We start from the raw sequence: 18,839 nt of genomic DNA, 5'->3' as shown, positions 1-18,839 counted from the left end.
GCACCGCTGAGGGCTGCAAGTGGCGCAGTAATCCCGATGTTACTGTTCATGAGAGATACCGTCTGCACTGAGATTGCCACTCATGGGGAGATATCACGACTTGAAGTTGAGAGGTTTATCTGCGCAAAGAATCGAAAACGTCTGTGTGAAAAAACAGCTGAGAAACATACGGGAATTGGGCGGGCTAGTTTCGTAATATTCTGAATTCCCACAACAAAGTAATAATTATACCGAGGGTTTTGGTCCTTCCAGGCACTAGAATGTACACTAAACTCTTGTATCACCAGTAAGCCGTCCCGAGTTGGAAAACACGTTTTAACATTGCTATTAAAGTGCAAGAATCTGCTAACAAGAGGTAGTAAGGACTAGTAAAGCAAAGCCGGCACCATACGGACATCCTCGCCTTTCTGTCCAGCGAAGACACGGACAATGTCCTCTTCTTTTCAGTGCTGGCAGCTGCCCCCCCCCCCCCCACCCTCTTTCTATTCCTCTCTTTCTGTCTTGCTCCTCACTTACTGAAATCCGTGACTTGAAGAAACGGTTCACAACCTCTCTTTCCTTCTTTCATTTAGTTGCTTCCCTGTGAAATGGATCCAAAAAAGAACAAGCTGTCTCCGTGGAGCGGATGGGACGAAAGTGGAAGCATGCGATGCACTTGTGAGTGTGCGGTGGGAGCCTGTGAAGCAGAGAAGACACCATGCGGGTGCACATCGGATGTCCGTGCGCGCACATGGTTTGTCTCCCTTCGCTAGGAAAAGCCACAACAATAGAGTCTGCGCTCGCTAGGCGAGACCTAAAAACGCCCAAGGCGACCTTTTTCTGCTGAAAACATCACAGGGATCTAGAATGCATTCCCTGGTGAAGGCATCCGTGGGAGACAAGGGTAACCCTTCCCCGGTGAAAGCGTCAGAAATACAATTATGTGCGACACATTCCTGAGTAATGAAATCCCAACCGTCTTTGGAATTGTTGTTGATGGCATTACAAAGAGCTGTGGAATGTGCTCCGTTGATGACATCACGCAAAAAACACTTCCTGCAGAATGCATTCCCTGGGAATGACATCACTGCCACCCTGCTGAATTAACTTACACATTGGATGGCATCATAGATTGTTTTTAAAAGCGTTTTCTGTTAACCATATCACAACAGCCCCCTGCGATTCAGTAATGTGCACTTCATTAATGAATTCACGTCCAACCGTTTTAATGAACTTCCTGTGAAAGTCACACCGCGGCCCTTTTCAGGTGAGTGGCGCAGCTGTCACAAATGGGGACAGGGGATTTACCAGAGTGGTTTGTGCCTGAGGGTGTAGACGAGTTGAATGTTGGTGTGCAGGAGAAGGCTTTCTCCTCGGCGCACCCTAGTGGCCAGAGAAGTCTTTCGCGCTTGACCTCCTGGACTATTTTTTCCTCGGACAAGGGAAGTCTTGCAGTGGCGTCGTATTGCACTGTGTTTGTAGTAAGCTATTTGTATGGGACAGATATGGCCAGTGGGCCGTTGGGTTGGAAATGGGTTGCTGCTGGCGCGACAGGTTTGCAAAATTGCGAGGGCAAAGTCATGCTGCGGGTGGATGACAAGTTCGAAGGGTGGCAGACAGGTTCGCATGGATCCTGAGTGGATGAGCCACCTCCAGAGGGGAGCTTGGGGGCAAAGTGGGGCTGTGATTCTTAGGAAAAATGCGAGTGGGGCAGGAGTTTAAGAATTAAGGAGCAGCAAAGAATAGAGGGAAGTTGACCCAGGGATGCACAGACTGACAAGTATTGGTGTTAACGGACCATCAGCATATTGACGCATGTGGTTATGTGCTGATCGTGTACGCTGGGGAGGGGGTGCTAGGTATTCCATACTTGATTGGTGAAGATGGTGTTATTAGGCCGCAAGATGTTACCAGGAATTGTTGTTATTGTCAGTGCAGAACTGTCTCTATAAAGTGGAATTTGTAAAGCTGCATCAATGTCTTCTTTGCCGTCTCATTGTGCGGCAAAGAAAAATGCTGAAATGTAAAAAGGTCAACTGGCAGTTCGAGTTAAAACAAACTTTGAGTAGATATGAGAGTAGTCCCTAAATTCTTGTATACAGTTCTCACTTTTTGTGAAAGTGATGTCTGCGGAGAGCCACTCTAAAAGAAGATAAATCTGAACTACGCACAGATAATTTCCCTCATCATTATCATGCAAAAATAAACAAAAATACAAAGGACTGCGAGTGAAACCCCTCGATGCTGCGCGCGCTGTATAATTGTAAGGTCTGGGATTGAGAACAGATGTTTATCAGAGTTATGCACCACATTATGCGAAAAGGAGCCGTCTTCAAAGCTGGTTGGACGCTGGGTGAACAAATTGGACGCGTCATGGGCAATGCCCAGCGGACCCCGGCCTCGCGCTGCCAATCTGGACCACAACCGCGCCGCTGCCCCCTAACGCCCCCTGCATCAATGCCAGAAGAGGCCTCCCGAGAGAAGATGAGAGGGGAAAACTCGGCGTGCTCCTCCCCTCGGCTTCCCCAGGTGTGGTGCTAGCCCTCAATCCACGCAGCGCGCGCTCTGCATGTTATGGTAGGTGGTGGTGAGCCCTCGCGCTCGCTCCGTTTTATCCTAGCGCGGGAAAATGCGCAGGTGAAACTTTGATGAAGAAGCATCTGTAGGGCGTGCCCCCTGGGTCTGAGGTGAAACGGGGACTTTCTTCATCTGATATAACACAACGGAAGTGTACCTCGTCTCCTGCACAAAGGTCTTCGGCAAACTTATCCAAGGCAAGCAATGTCTGCTGCTAAAGTTGGTGTTGAGGTGAAGAGATCTACATTTACTTGGGCAGAGCCGGCTTTAGGGCAGTGCGACAGGTGCGGCCGCGCAGGGCGCTGACCCGTATAGTGGGGGCTGACCTCATTGGGGAGGGGGGGGGGCTGGGTGGCTGTTTAGTAATAACTTATGATTGGAGAGATTAGGGACATTTTTGCTGGTGGAAGTGAGAGAATTCGAGGAGGAGGAGGTCATGGGGGTGGGGGTACCAAAAATGATTATCGCAACGGGCGCAACCAGCACTAAAGCCGGCCTTGTACTTGGCAGAGTTTTGGGTGGCGATGCAGCCGATGCAGCGTTGACAAAGCACTAGACATAGCTTGGCATTTCTTCAGTTTGTTATGAACACTATTTGTGTCACCTATAAATGGCTGCACATACTGCATTATCTGCAATAATGTGTTTAGTTGAAGGCGGAATTTCAAACATAAGCTATGCTCTTTTTGTATTCTGTGCTTAAAGCAGGAACACACGCTGACAAGCATATGTGTTTGATTTCTCTCTTTAGGGCAGGGAGATACAGATTACTCTAAAGTTTTTGCTAATTGTATTGTTTTCTCTGTGTCGGAATGCCGGTTAGTTGCACACGACACATTGTCCAGCACCTCAGGTTTATATTCCCTCAGCTTGGGATGCAGCCTTTTTGACTGGAGGTGAAACTGTACTTTCAGGGGTAGGTGAAGAAGTCCAGTACCAGTGCAGTCTCTGGTAGTTGGTAACCTTTGATAGTGACTAAAATAACATTTTGTATAAAACAAGGGTTTTCATTTTGTTGCTTACAGCTCAATTTCTACATATATTGGCTTAAAGGGTTCTGAAGTATTACTCATTAAATATTTATCGAAAAAGCGCAGCGAAAGTCCATCAAACTGTATACGTGGTTCGTCAAACTGAAAGCGGTGTTCGACATGGTACCCAGAGAACTCCTATGGCAAAAGATGGAAAAATGGGGCATCCTGCCTCAGCTACTAAGGGCCATAATCAATTTGTACTCATCCACTTGGGTCCAGATAAAATTAGGAAAAGGAGAAAGAACCACAGCAAGGATACCAATGCACAGAGGCCTAAAACAAGGGTGTGTGCTAGCCCCCAGCCTATTTAACATATTTACAGCAGATCTGGAAAAAAGGCTCACAGAAGTTCAAAGTGACCCTCCAAAGCTAGCACACCGCCAAGTCAGAAGTTTGCAGTACGCAGATGACATTGTCCTAGGTAGCCAGACCCCAGTAGGCCTACGGCGCCTGCTCACGAAGCTGTTGGAATACACAGAGGAGCTCGGCCTATCTCTAAATTACAACAAAACCAAGATCAGCTCTTTCTCTGCAAACACCGGGCCCCATAGAAAAAAACATAAGTGATATGCAGCAGATAACAGCATAGAGCAGAGTGGATCTTACAAATATTTGGGAGTGGTGGTAGATTCCAGATTTACACTTAAAGACCATCCAATCAAAAGACGAGCACAGGCGTTTAAATTACGCCTCGCACTAAACACCCTAAGACAGAAACTAATGTGCCCATCAAACTCCCATTTACTAAAAGTCATTGCTGCTAAGTTTCTCCCAACCCTTACTTATGGCTCCAAATTATTTAAGGGCCAAGATGCAAATTTTTTGAACCTACAATCAATCCGGCCTCTTCGAACAAATTTTTCGGATTTCTCAATTTACATCTCAAGCACAAGTTCGCCTGGAATTCGGGCTATTTAATCAACTCCCGGAAAGGCAAGTAGCAATACTAAAATTGTGCTGGGAACTGGGCTCAAGAAGAATCCTTGCAGGGGCTTTGCTGGACGGAACTGAAGAACCAGCCAAAAGGAAAGAAAGACTGGCCAACCGCCCTTGACTAAGCTTTACTCGCACTCAACTTACATGAAGCCTGGGACACAAACTATAGCTTCCCTGCATTTAAAAAATAGCATACAATGCTGCAAAACAAAAAGCCTGGCTACTGGACAAAGCTGCCCTGGCAAAGAAAAAACACGGCTGGATGGTTTTATCTTCATATGAGATCCGTTCACCACAGCCGTATCTGGTCCAACACATAACGCGAACCGTACAGCATTCTCTGCTCTTGATTCGACTGGGAGCTTTTTGCTCAAAATATAAGGTTCCAACATAGAAACAAACATGGCCGTCCACTCAGTGCAGACTCTGTGAACAGGCAGAAGAGTCTCTCTTACACCTTCTGTGTATCTGCCCAGCTGTGAACAACTGGAGACAGCATTTTCTACTTCCTGCTCTCCGTTCTCTTCGGGTCAGATCATGCCGACCAGCCATAATGGCGTTACTAAACAGCCAATCGCTACACATTTCATGCGGGGTAGCTAAATCCCTGCACCAAGTCAGCAAGTTACTACAAACATCAAATAAATAGTGTTTAATATTCAATTGAATAATCCATTATACGACTGCTATAGTAAATCTGCTTATTTTGCACACAATCTTCAATTATGTGGTTGCTACAAAGGGCACAGGGTAGATGTACATCTGGCATCAACTCGTACATGGTACACTTTTCTCATGTTTTGATGCACTTTGTGCCGTGATGTTTAAGATCACGCTATCTTCTAAGTGCTCGCCACACTGAATTGCACATTCGCATTTTTGCACACGAGCTACGTAGACTCAAATGTGCTGGCTTGGCAGGTTTTATGTAATAAGTCCAAATTACCTTTTTAACTTTCAACAAATTTAAAATTTAAACAGGAATGTTGTCACACTTGATTTTATGCTAAAATTGCAATGGTTTTAACTACACAATAAATTCTTATTATAATACTTTTACACAGCGCAAATAAAGCCTGATGCTGTGCAGGGGTTTTGGAGGTTCACCCCCAACCAAGAAATCATTGACCTATGATTCTAAAATGGTGAATTTTGCAGCAGCACTCCCATTAAATTTAGCTAACAAGCTATAGACAGGGCTACTGTAATTATGTGGCAGCTGTGTACCAGAATTATGTGGCAGAGCTGACTAAATTATGCAGTGAGAAAAAGCGAATTATGAGGAATGGTGCATTTTGTGATAGTATTGCTCCTTTATTTTGTCATTTGCACTCAGTTTAATACTGTGGGCAAAGGTTGTATCTCATTGGTATCAGTTAACACCTAACTACAGTAATAAGCAACAGAAATGGCACCAGTCAACCTTTTCAAGGTGCCTTCCACTAAGTGGCAAACATGTCATCACTTTTTTAGTATCTTCTGATCTGTTTGGGATAAAAACATTTTTTTGGTTCATATCTGTAGATTATACAGCAGATTATGGATTGTGTGGCAAATCCGTCATTATGTGGAAAATACAGCAGCAGCAAAATCACATAATTCTAGGGGCACAACTATAGGCGGACAGTTCAAGAAATCTGTGTTTTGCAATTTCAGATAACCTATCACTTAAAAAAAAGTATTTGGCATCTTTCCTCACTTCAGCATTCCATGTCCTTTCCTTTTTTTCTCTCCTGCTCATTTTAGGCAGATTATCAATCAGAGACACTCCCTGAGATTGTATTTGGAGAGACACTGTGCTTAAAAAATTAATACAATTATAAGAATCTCACAATTCCAAGCCAAAGTGAGCTGAGCTCACCATGAACCGACAGGTCAACGCCGTCACCTCCAGCTGCTTCAACACCCTGCGCATCCTCCGCAAGACTTTCAAGTGGATTCCCCATGAGTGAAGGAAAACAGTCACCCACGCACTCATCACCAGCAGACTGGACTATGGAAACACACTCTACGCCAGAATCAACAAGTCCCTGCTGCGCAAACTCCAGAAAATACAGAACACCGCCGCCAGACTCGTCCTCGGCATCCCCCGACACGAACACATCAGTCAACACCTACAAAGTCTCCACTGGCTCCCCGTGGAGAAAAGAGTCACTTTCAAAATCCCCACTCACGCCTACAAATGCCTTCACAACAACGGACCCAAATACCTCAACGACAGAATCAACTTCCACGTACCCAAAAGAAACCTCCGATCTTCCAACCTCGCACTAGCCGAAACCCCGCGCATCCACAGAGCCAGAGCAGGCAGAAGATCTTTCTCTCACACTGCAACCAAGACCTGGAACGAGCTACCAGCAGACATCAGACGTGCCCCCTCCCTGAACACCTTCAGGAAGACCCTCAAGACCTGGCTCTTCGGCTAAACAGATCTGCGGACCCCACCCTCAGTGCCTTGAGACCTTCACGGATGAGTAGCGTGCTTGCAATTGCCTGATTGATTGATTGATAGATTGATTGATTGATAGCTAGACAGAAATTAAAACATCTAAAACTAATTAAAATTCGATATACATTGTTTAAAACCAAAATTGTCAATGATACAATCGATCAACAATTTATTTATTGTTTTTCACATCGAAAAATAATGTATTTAATACATTCATGCATGTATATTTCTCACAACATTGTTATGAAATCGACAATCATGTAATTAAATGATGTTCAATACAAAGTAAAAAACTTTTTCACAACATGTTTCCTGAAAAACTGTTATGTACTTCTATGAGGTCCACAAAGGAAAACCCTTGATGCCCTCTGCATTTCGGGCCCCTTTGTCCCTTCCTCAAAGACCATTAATGTTGTTTGGTGAGAAACAACAGTAACCGCTTCAGAGTAGAAGGTGATGCTGTTAGTATATGACCTCCTGTGTCTGCATCCGACAGTCTCTATCAAATTAAACGCGCTCCACTCTGCTGCTTGAAACTTTCCCATTGAGTTCACAGTCAGCAAACTTGCAAAATTCTTGGAGTGCTCCGCTCACCACTGTTTTTTATTCAAAGCTGGCAAAAATACCCATTATCAGTTTACCAGATTACACGAAAAAAAACCTGTCTGATGGATGCACCTTCCCTTAGGTTGCTCACCTTCCAGACCAGAGTGGTCTGGAAACTTTTCCCCAATAAAAGCTCTCAAACATCGCCTGGAGTTTTAATGCAGCTTAAGGAACAACTCCACCCAACACGTGTGACAATATCAGAGCACATTAAGAGCCAACCAGACCCGATGGTGTCAATTCCTTATTTTTATCACCTCATTGACTATGTTTTGGAGCTCTCATAATGTTTCACTGATAAAATCCCTCAACCTTGTGAGAGCTAGTAAGCCGAATGTCTCCACCACAAACTTCAGAGTTTAAGCCCCGCTGCAGATGCTGCTAGAAAAAAACCTTGCCGGATTGCATGGTATCTGCATGTGGTGTATGGGCTTAGGCCTTCAGGGATGCACTGCCACATTCATCTTCACTGTCAAGTAAGTCTCCGGACAGGGAATAATCTTCCTAAAAGGTCTTCATACAACAAATACAAAATGTGCTACAGGAAGAAGAAGTCTTTTTTTTCTTCGAGAAACTGTTTCTAGGATCGTTTGGCGTCTCTGCTCCATACCCTGATGCCACACTCCTCCTTGTGATCAGAGAAAATGCAGGCAGACAATAAAGAAGATGAACCCAGAGTTCCCTCCTCCATTGGCCAGCCCAACGCAGGTCAAGTCATCTGGCTGGCTAAGTTGGATTTGTTCAGGATGGCTCTAGTAACCCCTAGGCCAGTCTCCAAGATTGAGCCTGATGTTGTCATGTCAAGGACTCTGATTGGTTCTGGTGCTGATGCCTCAAGCATCCATGGAGACCAGTGGCTAAGAAAAACATTAGGCCTGACAAGGTGTAAAGAGTTGCTTGGTTGGTGCCACCTCTGATGGTGACACAGATGCTGCCCTCAGAATGTCACCTTCCAAATCTTCCAAGTTGGCCAAAATCCTTTATGTTGGAAAGGCAAAAGTCAATGCATGTTTTATAATGTGCCCTTCGCGGAGCAATTTCCCTGGGTCCATAGGTTTATTTGGATGGAAGAGCTATGGGGCATTTGCTATGCCTGACGAAGACTATGGCCTCACAAAAAATGACTTGAAAGCTGACAACCTCTTTCACCATATAATACTTATGCTCCAGAAGGGGATATCTCTTACTTCTCTAACAGAAGACTCCTATTCACTCACTATAGTGGAACGAAAAGCAGCAGAAGCCTTGGACTTAACCTGTCTCTCTGATGAGTCAAAATCTAACATTTTGACAGAAATCTTGCAGCTATCGTCCACAGTTTTGGAACCCTTCCTTCTCTTCACTGAGTGTCTTCTCAAAGCTTTTCCACCTGTGTTGGAGTTCAAGCAGTGCACAGACAATAGTCAAATTACATAAACCAGCCGCTGGTGACCCAAAATGCTTGTCATAAACCTCTTCATGTGAATGTTTAGTGGTCCAAGCTTCTTCAAAATGTAACCCAAATGCCTTTCCTATGGTGCCTCTGTCTAGAACTGCCAAGCAATGTCTTCCCTGGACCGGAAACAAGCATTCTGGGACCGGTTTCTGGCTAATGAGCCGTCATCAGCCAGGCTAGCTTGAATCCAGTGGCAAAGTGAGCAAGGGACCCACGTCTGGGCATACCCTGCCAACTTAGGGCGCACAAAGCAAAACCAAAGGGGATGATGGACGCATTGTTTGAACAATGGATTTAGGCCCAGGTCTCTGTACTGGGGTGAATGTATGACATTGTTCTGCATTCTGTCCATCAACTGTTGTTTTTGCATTTGTCACCCCGAGTGGGACGGGTATGCTCAGACGTGGGTCCCATGCTCTCCATGCCACTGGAATCAAGCTATCCTGGCTGAAGAGGGGTGAAACCCCGAAACCGGTCCTAGGATGCTTATTTCCAACACAGGGAGGACCTGGCTTGGCAGTTCGGGCTGGACTGTACCCATGAGACACAGGGTCAAGACTGATTTGCATATGGCTGGGTTCAAACTGGAACAGCATGGTGAGCCAAAAAACGATGGATTTAGGCCCAGATCTCTGTACTGGGGTGAATGTATGACATTGTTCTGCATTCTGTCTATCAACTGTTGTCTTTGCATTTGTCACCCCGAGTGGGAAGCGTATGCCCAGACATGGGTCCCGTGCTCTCCATGCCACTGGAATCAAGCTATCCTGGCTGAAGAGGGGTGAAACCCCGAAACCGGTCCAGGGAGGACCTGGCTTGGCAGTTCGCCTGGACTGTACCCATGAGGCACAGGGTCAAGGCTGATTTGCAATGGCTGGGTTCAAACTGGAATGGCATGGTGAGCAAAAAAACTATGGATTTAGGCCCAGATCTCTGTACTGGGGTGAATGTATGACATTGTTCTGCATTCTCTCCATCAACTGTTGTTTTTGCATTTGTCACCCCGATTGGGAAGGGTATGCCCAGACGTGGGTCCCGTGCTCTCCATGCCACTGGAATCAAGCTATCCTGGCTGAAGAGGACTGAAACCGGTCCTAGGATGTTTGTTTCCAGTCCAGGGAGCACCTGGCTTGGCAGTTCGGGCTGGACTGTACCCATGATGCACAGGGTCAAGGCTGATTTGCATATGACTGGGTTCAAACTGGAACGGCATGGTGAGCAAAAAAACGATGAATTTAGGCCCAGATCCCTGTACTGGGGTGAATGAATGACATTGTTCTGCATTCTGTCCATCAACTGTTGTTTTTGCATTTGTCACCCTCAGTGGGAAGGGTATGCCCAGACGTGGGTCCCGTGCTCTCCATGCCACTGGAATCAATCTATTCTGGCTGAAGAAAGCTGAAATCGGTCCTAGGATGCTTGTTCCCAGTCCAGGGAGGACCTGGCTTGGCAGTTCAGGCTGGACTGTACCCATGAGGCACAGGGTCAAGGCTGATTTTCATATGGCTGGGTTCAAACTGGAACGGCATGGTGGGCAAAAAAACGATGGATTTAGGCCCAGATCTCTGTACTGGGGTGAATGTATGACATTGTTCTGCATTCTGTCCATCAACTGTTGTTTTTGCATCTGTCTAGAGAGGCAATAAACTGAATTATGCGGGCTGAAAAGTTTATCTTGATCTCCCTGCTTATGCAATTCAACAGCTCCAGCTGATTCAGAACGGTGCTGCTTGTCTGCTCATGAACTAGCCTTGACAAGATTCTCACTCTCATCATTTGTCGAACAAACCTATATTGGCTTCCAGCAGCGGTTGCTACTAGAGGGTACCAACGTGCCGCCCACCTTGATTTACAAGTTATGTGCATGGTAATTGTCAAGAACAATTACCATCCACGTAAGTTGTTTTTTAGTTAAAAAGGGCTTTAAGCCCGTGCCGGGTGCAGCCCTGAGTGTCTGTCTGCCCGCCCCTCGAACTTGCTTAGACAAGAGTCAGGCAGCCAGGCACAATTTTGAGGGACGCAACCCAGCATTTTTTAAAACAATCCCTAATCAGGCTAAGGCCTGGCCTAGTGCCAGGTCTGGCCTATAATTTTCAGGGGGCTGAAGAGACCTTATTTTCATAACACATAGCAGCGTGATATTTTCAAGCAATCCCGGGCGTCTAGGACATAAACCCTGTAAGCCTGGGACTGGTTGTCTAACATTTCACAGAATGCAAGCAACACCCTTTTCTAACTCATCACCTGTGAAGTGTTGGTAAAGGGTGTTGCTTGCAGTCTGTGAAAGATAGGGGGCATGTGAGTCTAGGTCACAGATTTATGAGACTGTGACCTCGAGTCACGTGCATGCTGTAAACAGATACACTACACTACTTGAGCTCACACAAAGTATCTGTTTAAAGCACGTAATTGCCTCAAAGGCAGAGAGGGCACGCTTGGCACTCACACTCCTCTCCTGGACTGGAACAGCAGCAGCACAACCTTGCGGGCCGCTGCCATGTTACAGAGCAGGATTTGCCAAGCTAAGTGGGACTGGGGAGCGGAGGCCTTCTGTCACGCCTGCCGGCCTGTGGTTTGCTTTTACTGTTTTTGAAACAATAAAAACAAACCGCAGGCTGGCACAGCAGAGCACACGTCCATAGGTCAAGTAAAAGTGCTCCCTTTTTGTGCTTTTATCATGCTGAGGCATTTTACTTTAGTACATCCTTTTATATTGAATGCCTTCTTTAAAACTGTTAATAAATGCCTCTCAATATAGTGATATAAACGGATGTACTAAAGTGAAACGCTCCCGCATGTTAAAAGCATCAAGAGATGTGCTCACCATTTTCAGATCCCACCAGCCACCACTGCAGTTATAGAACAAATATTGTTTAAGATTTGAGGCTGTCAGTAATTTGGGCCCTTTATATATCCATCAGCTCTTTCCTTGGTGCTGTCCGTCTGGAACGCTCTGCTCGTCTTCTGCATCTCTTCACGTTCATAGGATCAGCAGAGTCCCTCAAGGTGGAAACTCTTTCGTACACCAAGTAGCAAAAGCCTAGAATGAGCTGCCATTTGTTCTTCATAGACAGACGTATTTATCCAGGTTAAGAACAGCTATCCTTTAGAGCCTGACCTGTACGGCCTATGGTGTATGATATGCAGATTTAGCATTAACGGTTGTTCAGACAGGTTTATGGTTTTATTTGATTTTTTGTGTTTCTTCCATTTAATTGCCACACTTTGGCATGTTGTTGTGTCTATTCTAGATATTGATTACACCTGACCTGTGGTAGCTGCCATGGTTGTTGAGTTCTATTTACAGCACTAGGATGTCTTCTTGGCAATCATGTATTCTGCAAGTATGCTAAATAAAATAAAAAAGACTTTGCCTCTCACACCCACGCTCTCAATACAGCAAATGCCACATGCATTCTGGGCTTCTACATCTACGCCCTATGAAAAATGGTAAAACTTACGATCTTCAGCATTCCACGCCACATTAAAAAAACAATCTCCTACTTGGTTAGCAAAGGTTTGGGCACCTCCAGACAGATTTTGAATTAAATCCAGGTTCCACGTAGTCTGTGTCTTGGTTCATGGGCACAGTTGTCATCCTGCAAATCCACACTTGGATGTGTTTCACTTTCTACTCAGGAGGTGTCAAGCAGTCCTCCAGGAACTGGCTTTTTAATGTTGAGAAGCTCCTCTGAGAGAAGGCTAACGCCTCCCTGAACCAATCCTCCACAGGTGAAACAGTTGCACCAGTAGTACATAAAGTTTTGAAGCAACTCCAGGACACTGCAATCAAGTCGTTTCAAACTTTGTAATCGATCCAAACTCCCTAACAAATGAGCTGCGTCTTGATGGGCAGGAGTGGATCTACTAGATGCCATGACTAGCAGCTTTAGTCACCGCCATCTTTCATTTGATCTCTTGCCTTGAAACTTCTCTGACTCCCTCTGCCATGCCATCAACTTCCATTTAAAAGAATGCTTACCCACTTGCTCAAAAATTGAGAGATGATCATGATGGACCACTGGGTTCTGCGGCTACTCCACAACAGCTACGCGCGACCCTTTCTATCACCCCCCTCTGGAAGACTCTCCTTCCACCAGGGACACGCTGTCCAATATGCACCTCTATTTTAAAAGTGGAAAGGGACATACAGATTGTGCCAATGGAGAAAAGGGGCAGGTAATATGAATCTCTTTATTTCTTGGTCGACCCATCCTGGACTTTTACAAATTTTATTTGTCAGGACAAGGTCTAATGCTGTCCCTGAGCCATGTCTTAATGGGGGGGATTGGCTGGTGCCCCTGAACCTCGAGGATACTTACTTCCATCTTCTGCTCTTACCCACTCACAGGAACTTTCTAAGGTTTAACGTGGTGTCTCAGCACAGATTTCAGTTCAGTCATTTGGAATGACCAATATCCTTGAGTATTCCGCATGGTGATGACCATCAAGGCAGCTTCACTAAGGAGCTCTGGAGTCTTTATATATTCATACTTGGATGACTGGCAGGGTCTCCTGTGTTGGTCATGGAACATCTTCAAAACACCATGATTCCCATTTTATACCCACACAGAGGCTGACATTGATTGGAGCCGTGATAACTGAGACCATTTCTAAGGTCTTTCCTACTCCTCAGATGCTCGCAGAAATTCTGGGTTTGATGCTGCTTCATACATCTTTTTGGAGCACTTGCCAGATGGTGAATGAGAGCCCTTTAGTTGTGCCCAAGAGAGAAATGCTTCCAGGATCAAGGGAGACTCTTTATTCCTGTTCTTCTCTGGGTATGTAATTAAAGTTCTGTCAACAACATCACCATTGTCCTTTACATCACTAGACAGGGAGGTGTGGAGTCGCGGGCCCTTTGCTGGGAAGATATTTACTAGGCTGTGGTTCTAGCAATGTGGCATTTTCAGAGTAGGTTCCAACCTCATGGGCACAGTGGGGCCACTTCTTAGAGAACCACAAATTGGAACTTCATCCTGAAATTAAGGAACTGAATTTGTTCCTATATTGGGGTGTCTATGCCTTGAACTCTTTGCCATGGCCCAAAACAGGATTGTCTTTGCTTTTCTGCTTCTGTTGAGTGCCATGCAGCATAGCTGATCTTCATTGCCCCGGACTGGGTGTTGAGGATTTTGTATGCCATTCTGTTGGAACTCACCACTTGGCTCCCCTTCCTCTTCTGCACAGAGTGGATCTGTTCTCAAAGGTGAGTGGCAAGGTCCTTCATTACACTCTTCAAAAGCTGTGGCTGCATTATGGAGACTGAACAGTGTCAGCTGGCATGCTTCTGCTTGATTATAGTGATGAATGCCATCTTGGCCGCTAGGAAACCCACCACAAAGTTCAGTTATGCAGGTAGCTGGAGAAAATCTGTTCAGTGATGCAGGCACTGTATCCATTTCAGTGGAGTTTTTCCGATGTACTACGACCTGCACTATTACTCGCCCAGTAGGATCAAGCAGTGGCTATTGCAAAAGATTATTTGTAAGGATGGGCATACCTCCCGTGATTCTGTGTAGCATAATCACACAGGATAACAAAACAAATATGTGAGATTAAGTGCAATTAGGCCGGTTCCATCTTGTCCATATCATGTCGGGGAAATTACACCGGTGAAACTTGTTGCACTGAAAAACAGAGCAAATGACACTTCGCGGCCATTGCATTTTCCCTATACTGCTCCTGCCTCGCCATCTCCTCATGTTTCCTGCTCCATAGACCCCATCCATCCCAATGCACCATATTCTGCTCCACCTGTCAACATTTTTCAACTATATTGTCACTTTTTTATTAGTTTCCCACTTCTCCGTGTGTTTATTTTACTTTTTTGTTCCCCAGTTTTGACTTTTGTTTAATTTTTTTGTATCCATCCCACCCAACCGAGCTGTGGCAGAGACCGTCAGCCTGCTGCGGTGTTCAGCACTCCCTTTGGGCATTGACGACACAAGGGTGTGACGCCCCTCCACGTTTTTTCAGAGGGGGATGTGGTGGCACTCATTGTTTTTGTGCAATGCCACTTCCCCTTCATGATAGTAGGATGCAGCAGGCCCGGCAAGGGCTACAGCTTGGCGTTGAGACGGCTGCATTGGGGGAGAGTGCAGCTCTGCATGTGGTGTCACATCGGGGTCTTCCGCACCCAGCAGCAAGTGACGCACCACTGGGCCGAGATCTTCGACCTGGAGCAAGACTGCTGGACCTGCTTAGCTTCGAAGATGCTGAGCTAGGCGAGTAACGTATTACTTTTCAGGCATTTACTTCCCCTGTAAATTTAAGTGAAGTGTTATAGAACATGTCATGAGTCATTTAATATTTGAGGTGATAAGCAGTGCATGGCAGGGGCTCAAGTTATAGTTAGCTCTGCCAACCATAGCAAATGAATTTCTGTGGTGTTTTTAGTTCAAAATGTTTATGTTGTCACTGACATATTCACCTAACTATAGTGTTACTTTAACCTTTGTTTTTTTCAGTAAATATATATATATATATAGATGTGTGTATATATTCACTGAAAAAACCATGGGTTTCACACACGTTATAGTTAGGAATTAGCATTTAAAAAACCTTAGAAATTCAATGAAAAAAACAAAGGTTTCACACATGTTATAGTTAGCTGGACATTTCACTCGTAAAAAACCAATGAAATTTCCCCGTTATAGTTAGTTCAGCTAACTTTAACTCCCGCGCCTGCAATGCACTGCTGATGACGTCACATATTACATCACTCATGACATGGTCACTGACATCACTCATGACATCACTGATGACATCTCAAATGACATCACTGATGACATCACTGATGCCATCATCCAGTGAATGTGTGTTTTTCTGAAAATTAAATATGTTTTATATTTATGTATATCTCAAGGTTAATGGAAGAATAAATGGGTATATAATTGTTTAAATGGATGCTTTTTTTGGAAAAAAAATTTGTGTAACTGACTGATTAAGGGTATTATAGTGAATACATGACTTACTGAGTAATGTTTAAATATGAAAATATCTGTATCAGTCTCTCACTTTGTGTATAAGTGGCTGCATGGGTTGGTGAGTAGCTTCATGGGTATCTATATAGGTACATAGTTCTTTTTTTAAGTATCAGTCTGAGTGTCTGAATGGTTCGGTGGGGGGTATTATGTAGTGCATTGGTGCATGAATGAGTGATTCACTCTTTGTATGTGTTGAAGACAACATGTGTGCAGGACTGTATGGGTGGATGAGTGTGTGTATGGGTGTGTTAGTGAGTGAATGACTGTCTCAATAGTGTCTTTATGAGTAACTACATATCTATTAAACTAGTATATGTGAATATTGGTGTATATAAGTGAGTATATGTGACAGTGAGAGATTGAAAGAGTTCCTGTATGAATAAGTATGTGTTTCTATAAGTGTTTGTTTTTTAGACTAACTATGTGTAAGTTTCCGTAGAAGTAAGTGTGGTGGTGTGTGTATAACTGTATAAGCTAATAAATGTATGTTTGTTTCTTTATTAGCATGAGTGACTATGTGTGAGTAACTCTATGGATGAGTGGCATTGTGTCACAGGATGTATAGGTGTATGAGTACATATGAAGAGTGAGTGCATGTATGAATGACTGTATAGGACTGTTGGTGAATGAGTGGATGTGTATGTGGTTCTAAGAATTACTGAATAGGTTGTTGTAACTGATATTGGTATGTCCATTTTTTTGAAAATTTTAGTTTCTATTTTTGTATGTGTGTATCAAAGGTTATATTAGGGTGAGAGGAGGTCTGCCACTCTATCACAAGGATGATGTCATCAGTGATGTCATCAGTGATGTCATTTGAGATGTCATCAGTAATGTCATGAGTGATGTCAGTGACCATGTCATGAGTGATGTAATATGTGACGTCATCAGCAGTGCATTGCGGGCGCGCGAGTTATAGTTAGCTGAACTAACTATAACGGGGAAATTTCATTGGTTTTTTACGAGTGAAATGTCCAGCTAACTATAACATGTGTGAAACCTTTGGTTTTTTCATTGAATTTCTAAGGTTTTTTAAATGCTAATTCCTAACTATAACGTGTGTGAAACCCATGGTTTTTTCAGTGAATTTGCAAGGTTTTTTAAATGCTAATTTTTTTTTTTCATTTTTTTTTACATATTTTTATTATAATTTTCTATCCTTTTTTAAAGACTATGGTTAAATTTTATAAATTCTACAATATGTTTTTTTTTTAACCATTTTTATAAAATAAACAGGTAAGATTTATTAGTATAACATATTGGTTTTTTTTTTCTTTTTTTTTTTCCGTTTTTTTTTAACGTGCGCGTACGGTAAGCGCACGTCTTGCTTTCATTACGTTAGATTTCTACGCTGTTTGCGTTCATTTACGCAATTTGCGTAGACGTACGTCGCGCGCAGCGCGTAACGCGTATGCTGCACGCGCTTGTTACGCGGAAGTGAAGGGGCGTGCCTGTTTTGCGCATGCGCGCGAGCGCGTGTCTTTTTTACGCGCATGCGTACTTTTACCGTAAGCGCACCGTAAGCGTAACGTACGCGCACGGTGGGTCATGTGATCATGAAACACAACTTTTGATTGGTTGAAACTACTTTCAGTTCTAGAACACTCCTACACCACACCCATTCCCCTCATTTCTGCTTGTGATCCCTTAGGAGAAGGAGCTGAGTTGTCTTTGTGATACGATGGCAGAACAGCAGAACTCTTCTGAGAGTGAGGCTAGCAGCACTACCTTGAGGCAGAGAAGGAGGAAACAAAAGAGCTCTTTCATATGGGAGTATTTTTCTTTTCCAGAGGACAAGAAAAAGGTAAATGCACCCTTAGTGACTTGTAAGCTTTGTGGCCGTGTACTTTCAAGAGGGAATCCCAACAAGAAGTATTCCTTCGGGAATCACACCATGTTGAGACACCTTCAAGATGTACACGGTAGGACATTTGCTCGACATACTGAAGGTAACCCTTCAGTAAGTCAACCAAGCACATCCACAGCAGCTCAGCCTGGTCCATCATCTGCAGTGCCGAGTCCATCTTCGGCAGGTCAGCTGAGCCCTTCATCTGTGGGGGGAGCATCTCCTTTTTCTCGTCCTCTGGAAATCAACCATCGGTTTTCGAGGGTTTTAGTTCGGTGCGCCACTTGTCATGATCTAATTGCTCATAGGGAGACCAGTGTTGCCCTAGTGAACAATTTAATAGATCAGCACATTTGTCGTAGAGACTAATATTCCCACTCTTTCTTTCCTCTGTCCCTGCATGAACACAACGGCTCTTTTAAGAGCCAACCTTACCTTTTAACTTTTTTTTATATATTTTTTAAAACTTTTTTTATTTTTTTTTACCGTACGCGTAATTTTTTTTTTTTTTTAAAAACACTAAAAATCAATCATCACATTACAAGGTCCTTGAGAGACTACAATGATAAACTGAAAATGTGATTGTTGAGAAGTGGAAAAAAGGGAACATGAAATTGTTGACTTACCATACCCACTCAAAAAATTATTTATTAATTAAAATTTAATTTTTATTGCTTTAAAAATGGTTCAAGTTTTCGAAAATTTTCTATCTCAATCTGAAAAAAAGAAAAAAGTATTAATATTTAATAAAACATTTTATAATACAGTACACATATTTACATATTTTCCCCCAAAAATTTTTTGCCTTTTTTTTGCTGTTTTCAGAATATATTGCATTTCACTATAAATTGTGAAAGCAATTGCATTCATCATTTAACAGCGGGCAAAAAAAAATAACAATCTCAAAGATTGTTTTAAAAAAGCCCAGAATCTCTTCTCACTTAAACATAACATTATAGAAATCCATAATATTCTTAAAAAATATCAT

This window comes from Triturus cristatus, chromosome 4_1 (assembly GCF_964204655.1).
Source record: "Triturus cristatus chromosome 4_1, aTriCri1.1, whole genome shotgun sequence".
Taxonomy (NCBI): Eukaryota; Metazoa; Chordata; class Amphibia; order Caudata; family Salamandridae; genus Triturus; species Triturus cristatus.
Note: the sequence above shows the minus strand (reverse complement) of the source record.